This window comes from Leuresthes tenuis, unplaced genomic scaffold (genome assembly GCF_036924035.1).
Source record: "Leuresthes tenuis unplaced genomic scaffold, fLeuTen1.0.hap1 SCAF_20, whole genome shotgun sequence".
Classification (NCBI taxonomy): Eukaryota; Metazoa; Chordata; class Actinopteri; order Atheriniformes; family Atherinopsidae; genus Leuresthes; species Leuresthes tenuis.
Window position 1 is genome coordinate 13315780 of NW_027325374.1, and position 12536 is coordinate 13328315.

A 12536-nucleotide genomic window follows, 5' to 3' on the forward strand; every position below is an offset into this window, starting at 1 on the left:
TGTAATATAGGAGGAAATCCAGCAGTTTTACCCAACGGAAATGGAGGTACATCTATTGTTAGATAAAATATACTGAATACTTCTCTCCACCTTTAAAGTCTGTTCCTCTGAAGAAATAAATCAACTTTATGAACAAGTCCTAGAATATAATCTTGAAGTGATTTTTCTTGCAGGATATGGAGTTAAAGCCGGCCCAACAAATGGACATCAGCTGAAAGGTGGTACAATAACATGTCTGATCAAACATGGACACACGCTGAGCAAGAATGTGTTTTTCATTCAAATTCTGTTCTTGTTGCAGGTTATGGTGCTCAAGCTGGTGGAAATGGAGGACAAGGAACTAAAGGCAATGGTAATATATATCTATTTGTTGACTGGATGCTGATTTGAAAGAATATTTGGTTCTTACATTTTACAGTAACTCTATCTTCACATCTTTTAGAAGCAGTGTTGTATAAATGTGTGTTACATAAAAGAATCACTGCTTTCCACTAACTTTGATATCTGTCTGCATTGTCTCTAATATTGGAGGAAATCCAGATGTTTTACCTAATCGAAATGGAGGTAAATCTAATAGTAGATTCAGTAAACTTTATTCTTCTCTCCATCTTTAATCTCTGCATCCACTGTAGAAATAATCCTACTCAATTCAATTTTTTCAATTCAGTTTTATTTATATAGCTCCAAATTACAACAATTGTCATCTCAAGGCACTTAAATAATATAGTCCAATTCAAGCCAATTGGAATTCAATTCATTGTAATCATAATCCAATGAAATCCAATTAATTAATTTCAAAATAATCCAATTCATTCATATAGAGCAAATTTAAAAACAATATTTGAGCTAAGAAAACCAACAGATTGCACCGAAACTTGTGTTCAGTCCAATCTCCCATCTAAGCGTGCCTGTGGCGACTGTGGAAAGGAACGACTCCCTTTTAACAGGAAGAAACCTCTGGCAGAACCAGACTCAGGAAGGGTGGCCATCCGCCTCGACCAGCTGGGGTTTGAGAAGACAGAAAAGAGGGAAAAGAGGGGGGAAAAACACCATAACACCATTCAAAGGATATCTGTTGGAACAGGGAAACACAAGTTAATAACCACAATAATGTCACATGTACATAATATCATTTGAGAAATTAAAGAGGGGGAAAAGAGAGCAAAGTGAGGAAAGGTGTGACAGATGATGTCCCCCAGCAGTCTAAGCCTATAGCAGCTTAACTATGGGATGTTTCAGGATCACCTGGGGCATTCCCAACTATAATCTTGATAAAAAAGGAAAGTTTTAAGCCTAATTTTAAAAGTGGAAAGGGTGTCTGCTTCCCGGACATTTACTGGCAGCTTCTTCCACAAAAGAGGGGCCTGATAACTGAAGGCTCTGCCTCCCATTCTACTTTTAGAAACTCTGGGAACAACAAGTAAGCCTGCAGTTTGGGAGTGAAGTGCTCTATTAAGAAAAATATCTTACAATGAGATATTTAAGACATGACAGCGCTCGGTCATTAAGAGCATTATATGTGAGGAGAAGAATCTTAAATTCTATTCTGAATTTCAGTCACTGATTCCTGGAATATTAACTATCAGCACTTTTTGTTGCAGGATACGGAGTTAAAGCCGGCCCAACAAATGGACATCAGCTGAAAGGTGGTACAATAACATGTCTGATCAAACATGGACACACACTCAGCAAGAATGTGGTTTTTATTTAAATTCCTTCTTGTTGCAGGTTACGGTGGTCAAGCTGGTGGAAATGGAGGACAGGGAACTAAAGGCAACGGTAATATATACATATGTGTGTAATATAAAAATGTGTGAAATGTAATAAACAAAAAACAATATTAAAAAATGACAGATTCATTACATAAAAAATTGGTCAAAAAATGGAGGAAAAAAGCCACAAAAGTTGAATACAAGGTTGCTCACACTAATTTTTAATGTCTTAATGTTGGTTTACATGAATCACAGTTTGTATGACTATAAAAACATGCTTTGATAGTTACAGCTACAGGGAACTGTAGGATGTAAATATCTCCTTTCCTTTCATGAAGGACATTCCAGTGTTTTCTTATCTGATGAAGATCATGAAGGAAGCTCTGAAGCTTCTTTCCTGGCATTTAGAGCCTTTGACCTGCTTTTATTATGGCTGCCACTTAAAACCTTACCAAGCAGAAATCACTGAGCTGCATCTACTTTGTTGGAAAATAATCAAACAAAATTAGAAAATTTCTCAGTTTTAGATCACAAAGAATAATAGAAATTCAATTTTTATAGTAAAGAAAATTTTCGGTAAAGGATTGTATTTCAGTTAACATGTCAGAATCACTGCTTAAAACTAACTTTGCTCTCTGTTTACCTTGTGTTTGTAATATAGGAGGAAATCCAGCAGTTTTACCCAACGGAAATGGAGGTAAATCTATTATTCCATACAGTAAACTGAATATTTATCTCCAGCTTTAATGTCTGTTTCCTCTTAAGAAATAAATCAACTTTATGAACAAGCCCTAGAATATAATCTTGAAGTGATTTCAAAAAAAATTTTTTTATTGCAGGATACGGAGTTAAAGCCGGCCCAACAAATGGACATCAACTGAAAGGTGGTACAATAACATGTCTTATCAAACATGGACACACGCTGAGCAAGAATGTGGTTTTCATTCAAATTCTGTCTTGTTGCAGGTTATGGTGGTCAAGCTGGTGGAAATGGAGGACAGGGAACTAAAGGCAACGGTAATATATATCTATTTGTTGATTGGACGCTGATTTGAAAGAAAATTTGGTTCTTACATTTTACAGTAAATCTAACTTCCCATCTTTGTAGAAGCAGTGTTGTTTAAATGTTTGTTACATAAAAGAATCACTGCTTTCCACTAACTTTGATATCTGTCTGCATTGTGTCTCTAATTTAGGAGGAAATCCACAAGTTTTACCCAATGGAAATGGAGGTAAATGTAATGGTAGAGACAATAAACTGAATACTTCTCTCCAGCTTTAATATCTGCATCCACTGTAGAAATAATCCTACTCAGTCACTGATTCCTGGAATATTAACTATCAGCACTTTTTGTTGCAGGATACGGAGTTAAAGCCGGCCCAACAAATGGACATCAGCTGAAAGGTGGTACAATAACATGTCTGATCAAACATGGACACACACTCAGCAAGAATGTGGTTTTCATTCAAATTCTGTCTTGTTACAGGTTACGGTGCTCAAGCTGGTGGAAATGGAGGACAGGGAACTAAAGGCAACGGTAATATATATGTATTTGTTGACTGGATGCTGATTTGAAAGAATATTTTTTACATTTTACAGTAAATCTAACTTCACATCTTTTAGAAGCAGTGTTGTTTAAATGTTTGTTACATAAAAGAATCACTGCTTTTCACTAACTTTGATATCTGTCTGCATTGTGTCTCTAATTTAGGAGGAAATCCACAAGTTTTACCCAATGGAAATGGAGGTAAATATAATGGTAGAGACAATAAACTGAATAATTCTCTCCAGCTTTGATATCTGCATCCACTGTAGAAATAATCCTACTCAGTCACTGATTCCTGGAATATTAAATATCAGCACTTTTTGTTGCAGGATACGGAGTTAAAGCCGGCCCAACAAATGGACATCAACTGAAAGGTGGTACAATAACATGTCTGATCAAACATGGACACACGCTGAGCAAGAATGTGGTTTTTATTCCAATGCCTTCTTGTTGCAGGTTACGGTGGTCAAGCTGGTGGAAATGGAGGACAGGGAACTAAAGGCAACGGTAATATATATGTATTTGTTGACTGGACGCTGATTTGAAAGAAAATTTGGTTCTTACATTTTACAGTAAGTCTAACTTCACATCTTTGTCAAAGCAGTGTTGTTTAAATGTTTGTTATATAAAATAATCATTGCTTTCCACTAACTTTGATATCTGTCTGCATTGTGTCTCTAATTTAGGAGGAAATCCACAAGTTTTGCCCAATGGAAATGGAGGTAAATATAATGGTAGAGACAATAAACTGAATACTTCTCTCCAGCTTTAATATCTGCATCCACTGTAGAAATAATCCTACTCAGTCACTGATTCCTGGAATATTAACTATCAGCACTTTTTGTTGCAGGATATGGAGTTAAAGCCGGCCCAACAAATGAACATCAACTGAAAGGTGGTACAATAACATGTCTGATCAAACATGGACACACACTCAGCAAGAATGTGTTTTTTATTCCAATTCCTTCTTGTTGCAGGTTACGGTGGTCAAGCTGGTGGAAATGGAGGACAGGGAACTAAAGGCAACGGTAATATATATGTATTTGTTGACTGGACGCTGATTTGAAAGAAAATTTGGTTCTTACATTTTACAGTAACTCTATCTTCACATCTTTTAGAAGCAGTGTTGTTTAAATGTTTGTTATATAAAATAATCATTGCTTTCCACTAACTTTGATATCTGTCTGCATTGTGTCTCTAATTTAGGAGGAAATCCACAAGTTTTGCCCAATGGAAATGGAGGTAAATATAATGGTAGAGACAATAAACTGAATACTTCTCTCCAGCTTTAATATCTGCATCCACTGTAGAAATAATCCTACTCAGTCACTGATTCCTGGAATATTAACTATCAGCACTTTTTGTTGCAGGATATGGAGTTAAAGCCGGCCCAACAAATGGACATCAGCTGAAAGGTGGTACAATAACATGTCTGATCAAACATGGACACACACTCAGCAAGAATGTGTTTTTTATTCAAATTCTGTCTTGTTGCAGGTTACGGTGGTCAAGCTGGTGGAAATGGAGGACAGGGAACTAAAGGCAACGGTAATATATATTTATTTGTTGATTGGATTATGATTTGAAAGAATATTTGGTTCTTACATTTTACAGTAAATCTAACGTCACATCTTTGTCAAAGCAGTGTTGTTTAAATGTTTGTTACATAAAAGAATCACTGCTTTTCACTAACTTTGATATCTGTCTGCATTGTGTCTCTAATTTAGGAGGAAATCCACAAGTTTTGCCCAATGGAAATGGAGGTAAATATAATGGTAGAGACAATAAACTGAATAATTCTCTCCAGCTTTGATATCTGCATCCACTGTCGAAATAATCCTACTCAGTCACTGATTCCTGGAATATTAACTATCAGCACTTTTTGTTGCAGGATATGGAGTTAAAGCCGGCCCAACAAATGGACATCAGCTGAAAGGTGGTACAATAACATGTCTGATCAAACATGGACACACACTCAGCAAGAATGTGTTTTTTATTCCAATTCCTTCTTGTTGCAGGTTACGGTGGTCAAGCTGGTGGAAATGGAGGACAGGGAACTAAAGGCAACGGTAATATATATGTATTTGTTGACTGGACGCTGATTTGAAAGAAAATTTGGTTCTTACATTTTACAGTAAATCTAACTTCACATCTTTGTCAAAGCAGTGTTGTTTAAATGTTTGTTACATAAAAGAATCACTGCTTTTCACTAACTTTGATATCTGTCTGCATTGTGTCTCTAATTTAGGAGGAAATCCACAAGTTTTGCCCAATGGAAATGGAGGTAAATATAATGGTAGAGACAATAAACTGAATACTTCTCTCTTCCTTTAATCTCTGCATCCACTGTAGAAATAATCCTACTCAGTCACTGATTCCTGGAATATTAACTATCAGCACTTTTTGTTGCAGGATATGGAGTTAAAGCCGGCCCAACAAATGGACATCAACTGAAAGGTGGTACAATAACATGTCTGATCAAACATGGACACACACTCAGCAAGAATGTGGTTTTTATTCAAATTCTGTCTTGTTGCAGGTTATGGTGCTCAAGCTGGTGGAAATGGAGGACAGGGAACTAAAGGCAACGGTAATATATATCTATTTGTTGATTGGATGCTGATTTGAAAGAATATTTGGTTCTTACATTTTACAGTAAATCTAACGTCACATTTTTTTAGAAGCAGTGTTGTTTAAATGTTTGTTACATAAAAGAATCACTGCTTTTCACTAACTTTGATATCTGTCTGCATTGTCTCTATCATAGGAGGAAATCCACAAGTTTTGCCCAATGGAAATGGAGGTAAATATAATGGTAGAGACAATAAACTGAATACTTCTCTCTTCCTTTAATCTCTGCGTCCACTGTAGAAATAATCCTACTCAGTCACTGATTCCTGGAATATTAACTATCAGCACTTTTTGTTGCAGGATACGGAGTTAAAGCCGGCCCAACAAATGGACATCAACTGAAAGGTGGTACAATAACATGTCCGATCAAATATGGACACACACTCAGCAAGAATGTGGTTTTTAATCCAATTCCTTCTTGTTGCAGGTTATGGTGGTCAAGCTGGTGGAAATGGAGGACAGGGAACTAAAGGCAACGGTAATATATACATATGTGTGTAATATAAAAATGTGTGTAAGGTAATGAACAAAATAACAACATAAAAATAACAGATTCATTGCATAAAAAAATTGGTCAAAAAATGGGAGGAAAAAAGCCACAAAAGTTGAATACAAGGTTGCTCACACTAATTTTTAATGTCTTAATGTTGGTTTACATGAATCACAGTTTGTATGACTATAAAAACATGCTTTGATAGTTACAGCTACAAGGAACCGTAGGATGGAAATGTCTCCTTTCTTTTCATGAAGGACATTCCAGTGTTTTCTTATCTGATGGAGATCATGAAGGAAGCTCTGAAGATTCTTTCCTGGCATTTAGAGCATTTGACCTGCTTTTATTATTGCTGCCACTTAAAACCTTACCAAGCAGAAATCACTGAGCTGCATCTACTTTGTTGGAAAATAATCAAACAAAATTAGAACGTTTTTCAGTTTTAGATCACAAAGAATAATAGAATTTAAATTTTTATAGTACAGAAAATCTTAGGTAAAGGATTGTATTTCAGTTAACATGTCAGAATCACTGCTTAAAACTAACTTTGCTCTCTGTTTACCTTGTGTTTGTAATATAGGAGGAAATCCAGCAGTTTTACCCAACGGAAATGGAGGTAAATCTATTATTCCATACAGTAAACTGAATATTTATCTCCAGCTTTAATGTCTGTTTCCTCTGAAGAAATAAATCAACTTTATGAACAAGTCCTTGAACATTAACTATCAGCACTTTTTGTTGCAGGATACGGAGTTAAAGCCGGCCCAACAAATGGACATCAACTGAAAGGTGGTACAATAACATGTCTGATCAAACATGGACACACACTCAGCAAAAATGTGGTTTTTATTCAAATTCTGTCTTGTTACAGGTTACGGTGCTCAAGCTGGTGGAAATGGAGGACAAGGAACTAAAGGCAACGGTAATATATATGTATTTGTTGATTGGATGCTGATTTGAAAGAAAATTTGGTTCTTACATTTTATTGTAAATTTCACTTCCCATCTTTTAGAAGCAGTGTTGTATAAATGTTTGTTACATAAAAGAATCACTGCTTTTCACTAACTTTGATATCTCTCTGCATTGTGTCTCTAATTTAGGAGGAAATCCACAAGTTTTACCCAATGGAAATGGAGGTAACTCTAACAGTAGATGCAGTAAACTGAATAATTCTCTCCAGCTTTGATATCTGCATCCACTGTCGAAATAATCCTATTCAGTCACTGATTCCTGGAATATTAACTATCAGCTCTTTTTGTTGCAGGATACGGAGTTAAAGCCGGCCCAACAAATGGACATCAACTGAAAGGTGCTACAATAACATGTCTGATCAAACATGGACACACACTCAGCAAGAATGTGGTTTTTATTCCAATTCCTTCTTGTTGCAGGTTACGGTGGTCAAGCTGGTGGAAATGGAGGACAGGGAACTAAAGGCAATGGTAATATATATGTATTTGTTGACTGGATGCTGATTTGAAAGAAAATTTGGTTCTTACATTTTACAGTAAATCTAACTTCACATCTTTGTAGAAGCAGTGTTGTTTAAATGTTTGTTACATAAAAGAATCACTGCTTTCCACTAACTTTGATATCTGTCTGCATTGTGTCTCTAATTTAGGAGGAAATCCACAAGTTTTGCCCAATGGGAATGGAGGTAAATATAATGGTAGAGACAATAAACTGAATACTTCTCTCTTCCTTTAATCTCTGCATCCACTGTAGAAATAATCCTACTCAGTCACTGATTCCTGGAATATTAACTATCAGCACTTTTTGTTGCAGGATATGGAGTTAAAGCCGGCCCAACAAATGGACATCAACTGAAAGGTGGTACAATAACATGTCTGATCAAACATGGACACACACTCAGCAAGAATGTGGTTTTTATTCCAATTCCTTCTTGTTTCAGGTTATGGTGGTCAAGCTGGTGGAAATGGAGGACAGGGAACTAAAGGCAACGGTAATATACACATATGTGTGTAATATAAAAATGTGTGTAATATAATGAACAAAATAACAATATAAAAATGACAGATTCTCTACATAAAAAAAATTGGTCAAAAAATTGTCAGAAAAGCCACAAAAGTTGAATACAAGGTTGCTCACACTAATTTTTAATGTCTTAATGTTGGTTTACATGAATCACAGTTTGTATGACTATAAAAACATGCTTTGATAGTTAAAGATACAAGGAACCGTAGGATGGAAATATCTCCTTTCTTTTCATGAAGGACGTTCCAGTGTTTTCTTATCTGATGGAGATCATGAAGAAAGCTCTGAAGATTCTTTCCTGGCATTTAGAGCATTTGACCTGCTTTTATTATTGCTGCCACTTAAAACCTTACCAAGCAGAAATCACTGAGCTGCATCTACTTTGTTGGAAAATAATCGAACAAAATTAGAACGTTCCTCAGTTTAGATCACAAAGAATAATAGAATTAAAATTTTTATAGTACAGAACATTTTAGGTAAAGGATTGTATTTCAGTTAACATGTCAGAATCACTGCTTATCACTAACTTTGACATCTGTTTACCTTTTGTTTTTAATATAGGAGGAAATCCATCAGTTTTGCCCAACGGAAATGGAGGTAAATCTATTATTCCATACAGTACACTGAATGTTTCTCTCCAGCTTTAATGTCTGTTTCCTCAGAAGAAATAAATCAACATTATGAACAAGTCCTTGAACATTAACTGTCAGCAATTTTTGTTGCAGGATACGGAGTTAAAGCCGGCCCAACAAATGGACATCAGCTGAAAGGTGGTACAATAACATGTCTGATCAAACATGGACACACACTCAGCAAGAGTGTGGTTTTTATTCAAATTCTGTTCTTGTTGCAGGTTACGGTGGTCAAGCTGGTGGAAATGGAGGACAGGGAACTAAAGGCAACGGTAATATATATGTATTTGTTGACTGGATGCTGATTTGAAAGAAATTTTTTTACATTTTACAGTAAATCTAACTTCACATCTTTTAGAAGCAGTGTTGTTTAAATGTTTGTTACATAAAAGAATCACTGCTTTTCACTAACTTTGATATCTGTCTGCATTGTCTCTATCATAGGAGGAAATCCACAAGTTTTGCCCAATGGAAATGGAGGTAAATCTAACAGTAGAGACAATAAACTGAATACTTCTCTCCAGCTTTAATCTCTGCATCCACTGTAGAAATAATCCTACTCAGTCACTGATTCCTGGAATATTAACTATCAGCACTTTTTGTTGCAGGATACGGAGTTAAAGCCGGCCCAACAAATGGACATCAACTGAAAGGTGGTACAATAACATGTCTGATCAAACATGGACACACGCTGAGCAAGAATGTGGTTTTTATTCCAATTCCTTCTTGTTGCAGGTTATGGTGGTCAAGCTGGTGGAAATGGAGGACAGGGAACTAAAGCCAACGGTAATATATATGTATTTGTTGATTGGACGCTGATTTGAAAGAAAATTTGGTTCTTACATTTTACAGTAACTCTATCTTCACATCTTTTAGAAGCAGTGTTGTATAAATGTTTGTTACATAAAAGAATCACTGCTTTCCACTAACTTTGATATCTGTCTGCATTGTGTCTCTAATTTAGGAGGAAATCCAGAGGTTTTACCCAATGGAAATGGAGGTAAATATAATGGTAGAGACAATAAACTGAATACTTCTCTCTTCCTTTAATCTCTGCATCCACTGTAGAAATAATCCTACTCAGTCACTGATTCCTGGAATATTAACTATCAGTACTTTTTGTTGCAGGATACGGAGTTAAAGCCGGCCCAACAAATGGACATCAACTGAAAGGTGGTACAATATCATGTCTGATCAAACATGGACACACACTCAGCAAGAATGTGTTTTTTATTCCAATTCCTTCTTGTTGCAGGTTATGGTGGTCAAGCTGGTGGAAATGGAGGACAGGGAACTAAAGGCAACGGTAATATTTATATATATTTGTTGATTGGATGCTGATTTAAAAGAAAATTAGTTTTTTACATTTAACAGTAAATCTTACTTGCCATATTTGTAGAAACGGTGTTTCTACATGTTTGTTACATAAAAGATTTTAGTATTGATGCAATAAGTGGTTAACACGACACTGGTCAACAATATATTAAGTGTTTCAAATTGTTTTTACCACCCTAATGTGTAGACCCCCTAATCTAAAAATAGATATAAATTATATTGAATTTTTTAATTTTATAATTTTCTAGGTCACATAGTGGTTGCTGACCCATCCAGTGGCAGTGGGGCGACTTCAAATGGTAAGAAACACGAAGGGGCAGAGGGGTATTTTGATTTCCTAAAACTTTTTTGTTTTGCTTTAAATGTATACATTAATGTTGGATATATATTTAACAGGACAGGGAGGAGCTGGAGGTAAACCCATGAAGGGATATGGCCGACCACCCTATCGACCAGGTAACTCGAGCCACCTTATTGTCCAGTTGCTTTACAGAGCAAAATCTAAACCTAAATGTAGCTAAGAGGAAAAAGGTGAAAATAAAAATTGTAAAAAACTACTGAACTACTTGAAAATTATGTCAAAATTAAAACAAAAGCATACAAAAGACAAACAAAAAAAGCTTTATCAAAACAAGTTGCTAACAGGTATGAGTTGAATATGAATTTTTATATGAAAATGAGTACTCATTTTTAAGTTCTTACATCAGAGAGGAACCTGAAAAAACTCTGGCCCTGATTCGAGAGTTTCTGGGAACAACAAGTAGACCTGTATACAAGAGCAAGATGTTCTTGTGGGGTAACAGGGAATAAGAAACTCTTCTGGAGAGCTTGACCATTAAGGGCTTTTTAAGTAATGAGAGGGAATTTAAACATAACAGAGAGTGTTGAGATGGTAAACTGAAGAAATATGATCTCACTCGGACGAACTGATCAGTACTCTGGCTGCAGTGTTTTGGATCAACTGAGAGTTCTTCAAGGAATTATTTTGACACCCAGTAAACATAACACTGCAGTAAGCAAGCCTACATGGGACAAATGCATGGACTGTCTTTGACTCACTTTATTTACATATATGTCTGTATGTCTGTGACTTAAGGCCCAGGTGTGGGGATGGGACCTTTCAGAGGTCTGGGAGTACCTCAGCTTGCCAGGAACCAAGGGAAGAGTGAGTGAACGCCATGGCATAGTGCTAAGACCACCACCTAATATACCAGTAACAATGTCTGTATTTGTTCTTCCAACATATGGCAGGAATGGTTATAATAGTTACAAACCTATGGGAAGTGAGTCATAATGTCATAAGTTAAAAGCAGACTTAGTTAATTAGATCTCATAAAAGGTCAAACAGAATACTGTTAATTAACTAGGTTAATATAGGTGAAAATATGATTGTAGGCCACAATGGCGGTTATGGCAGCGCTGGTTCGGCTCTGGGACTACGTTATGGAAATGGAGGAATGAAGGGACCGATGCAAGGTAGACTGGTCTTTACTGCTGAGTGAAAATTATATTTCTGTCAACCTTTATTATTTTCACGTCTCTAAATTACAGCTCAGCTCAATTCCCTGAACTTGATAATGTTACAATTTTAGGGTATGGTAATGCAGCAGGTGTATTCAATGGATATGGAGCCAAACCCAATGGTAAGCGTGTCACTTCTTTCCTGAGATAGATTTATGGCATAAAAGAGTTTTTCCACTTTCACCTCAGTGAAACATAACTCCCTTTTATCAATGTTTTACAGGATATGGAGGTCCCAGAGGAGGTGCAATGAAACCCCAACCAGGTAATTACTGTGAAAAACATGCCAAAACACTATAAAACACTACTGAGCTCTCTGTAATCATATATTTGATCTTAAGGTTATGGGAATGGAGCTGTTCCTAATGGCCATGGATCCAAACCCAATGGTAAACATTTTATATTTTCTATATATGGTTTTATAAATGTTCCTATTTATATTTAACCCTAGGTTACGGCGCAGCTGCTGGTGCTGGAGTTTTCACAGGATATGGTGCACAACCCAACGGTGACAATCTATTAAAAGAAAAAATACACTTTTTATATAAACTGCAATAACAAAATACTGATAGGGACTTAATGTAAGATCTAATACTTATATGTATGAAATATACATAATATATTGATAATTCTTAAACAACAGTCAAATGAATAAATATGGGAAATAATT

General features: G+C 35.9%; 1 protein-coding gene and 1 long non-coding RNA gene across 2 annotated transcripts in view; both read left to right on the forward strand.

Annotated features, from left to right (window-relative positions):
* Positions 1-12536, forward strand: part of LOC140278004 (transforming growth factor beta-1-induced transcript 1 protein-like) — a 68035-nt gene that overhangs the window by 28125 nt on the left and 27374 nt on the right. The window lies entirely within an intron of this gene.
* Positions 251-7307, forward strand: LOC140278925 (uncharacterized). Its single transcript, XR_011909226.1, has 7 exons — positions 251-352; positions 2374-2409; positions 2552-2596; positions 3200-3250; positions 6964-6999; positions 7128-7172; positions 7255-7307. It is a non-coding gene; the product is annotated as an uncharacterized lncRNA (long non-coding RNA).